Source organism: Tupaia chinensis, unplaced genomic scaffold, assembly GCF_000334495.1.
Source record: "Tupaia chinensis unplaced genomic scaffold, TupChi_1.0 Scaffold000174_1, whole genome shotgun sequence".
Lineage (NCBI taxonomy): Eukaryota > Metazoa > Chordata > Mammalia > Scandentia > Tupaiidae > Tupaia > Tupaia belangeri.
The window spans coordinates 3,041,539-3,044,446 of NW_006159649.1; the positions used below are offsets into that span (position 1 = coordinate 3,041,539).

Below are 2,908 nucleotides of genomic sequence, written 5' to 3' on the forward strand. Positions count from 1 at the left end.
AAAGAGGATTGGTTGCATGCGGTGTTCCCGTGCTCTCCACACTCCCCACTGCCCTACTTCCTTAAAGTTGTTTACTGCTTTGAGTGCTCAGCAGGCTTCCGTTGAACGCCATTTTGAAATAGGTGCTGAGGGCGATGGGCGGGGGCACTCCACACTTGGTAATCTTGGAAAGAAAGAATTCTGAATATATAAAATACATCAGTTACTCAGAAGATAATTCACTAGGGACATATTTTTTTCTCTTTGTTTTAAGTTTTATTTACATAACCTCCCATGAAAATGCAGAGGCAAATTACTACCCCCTCATTGTAACATGGACTAATCAGGCCAGGAGAGTAAGTGTTCCTGAAGCCAGCCAGTCAGGTGGCAGGTGTGTCTCTCAGTGGGACAGCTGCTGGGGGAGTGTCCACAGATGAACCAGGGTTCTTGACAGTCTCATCTATGGACACGTAAGAGACACAGCCTCAGAAGTGGCTGTCAGGTGCTGATCCACCCCATGCCATGTGCACCAGGGCATGCCGAGTCCACAGCATTTTGAAGATGTTTGTAGCATCAAAACCAACCTTGTCTCACAGCTGGTGTGGAGTAATTTCCAAGAGCTTCACATACTCCCCAATCACCAGTTGCTGTTTCCCCAGAATATTCCTTGAGTAATCCCACAGGTAATTGGTGAGCCCTACCACCAGTCACCACTGACTTGTTCCTGGTGGCCTTCCTGACAATCATGATGCAGGGATTGTGCATTGTGCAGGGATCGCCCTATCTCCTCCATAAATTGTTCAAACCACCATGAAGGATGAAGGTACATGACTTGGCTTTGGGACAGCCATTGAAGAAATTGTACCTCTTGCCTCTAATCTAGATCTCTTCAAACGCCCATCACTGTCCAGCCCCTCTGAAGACAGAGCATTCACACTGGTCTAGACTGAGCCTCCTCAGTCCATCATTATCTTCTTTAGATCCTCCTCAGTCACTTGACCAGCATAAACCATGTTCTTGTCGGCAATGTACTGGGTGGCCAAGTCCCCAGTGGGAAGTTTGGACAAGACAACTTTAGCTCCCAAATGAAGGATCCTCTCTAACTTGTCATAATGTTCTACTCAGCATCAACAATCACTAGATAATCCTCAACAGTGTACTCTGATTTCAGCTTGATCTTTCCAAGCTTCCATCTTCAGCTCAACATTTAAAAGGGCAATCCTTTTATATTTATATTATACTTTTTGTGCTGCATTTCAAACCCGGTGTAAGAGAAGGTCTCTGGAATGCAACACCATCTACCACTTCAGACTCCTGTAAGGCTCAACCCTGAACCTTCTTCAAGCTATCCAACACCATCTTGGCAAAGAAAGCTTTCTGCTGGGAGATCAGCTTGTAGCTCAGTGCTGACATGACACACTTCTTCCTCTGCTCCACTTTATCTTGCTACTTCCTGGTCATGGCAGTTTTTCTGATCTCATTAACTGCCAACTGAGGGGCTCCACAGAAAACTCAATTGATGATCTGGGGTTGCAAACCTTCCTCCACATACGGTTTCACCCACTTCAAGAACTCTGCAGCCAGCAACATCACTGAGGTGGTGCTATCTAAAGTCCTTTGCTGAGTATGGGTGACATCAAGACCCCATCATTAGAAATAGCTGCTTTGTCTCAGTCATCCACAATTAGCTTGTCCATGCCATGGGAATACAGGGTGGTTCTTACAGCCCCAGCAATAACCCAGCAGAAACTGGTACTACCCACAAACTTGGGGACATTGGAAGCTATTGGTCCCCTCTTTTAACAGGATAACTGGTGTGGGCAGCATCATGGAAGTTTATTCAGTGGCCCACCACTCTCACTTTTACTATGTGGGGCATCCAGTTCAGTACATTAATTTTCTAAGATTTCTGAATAAAAGAGGGAAAAAAAATGATGGAATGATAAGTAGCTTGGAGGCAGTACCATTAAGAGAAAGTTGTTTCTGGGGGAGAGGGTGGCTTGTTGTCCACCTCTAAGCATATTTTCAGGCAGATGAAAAGAAAGTAGTTATAAGTGGCAAATTAAAGAAAGGCAAGCATTTATAATTTTAGAATTATCTGATAAAGCCCTAGAGTTGACAGAACAATGAGAAGAATTAATACATAAGTAGAAGTTTCAGCCTTGGTTTAAAAAAGAATATTGCTTTTTGGGACCAGCAGTTAGTGTAATGGCTATGTTGCTGGACTCCCACATAGTTGACCATGGTTCGTGTCCCGGACCCGGTGGCTTAAACTCACGCCAGGCGCGTGTGTGTGCGTGCCCAAGATCCCAAGAGGAGAATGGAGGAGAAGGGATTGCGGTGTGGCCATCCCCCCTGGGGGGGTGATTTCTCGCTTTCTGTCTCTCTGTCTCTGTCTTTTTGGCGCGCGCACACGCCTTATAGCAAAAAAAAAAAAAAACCTCTCCAAAAAAAAAAAAAAGAATATTGCTTTCTTAGAGACAGCAAAATATAAATGTGATGAAGCTTTAGAGTGATTTTGCAGAAATAAAAAAGATGCAACATAAATATTTTCATGTAGGAAGGCTTAAACTTTCAGTATATTAGGAAGCAATAGTATTATCCTATACTAACCAATAGCATAGTGCTTCTTTAACTTGGTAAATTTCACCATCAGCCATTCTGTATGAGAGGTCTTTAAAACTTTTATGGAAAATGTTATTATTAAAAACTGCATGGGTTTTCAACATTATTTTGCACCAAAATAATCTTGTACCTTAATTTCATTTTTTTTCAAGTTCCTTCATATTGATCACATTTATTCTGCTGGTGCTCTTTAAAATGCTTGGAAAATTTTCTAGTTGCTTCTGACTGTATTAATGAAATTATTTCATTAAGACACAATTTAGGATAATATTTTATTGAATTAATTTATTTAAATAGAGTCTGA

At 42.3% G+C, this 2,908-nt stretch overlaps 1 pseudogene; it reads right to left on the reverse strand.

Moving 5' to 3' along the window:
- Positions 1-359: 359 nt before the first annotated feature.
- LOC102491964 (T-complex protein 1 subunit eta pseudogene) lies at positions 360-1,806 on the reverse strand (annotated as a pseudogene).
- Between the last annotated feature and the right edge of the window lie 1,102 nt (positions 1,807-2,908).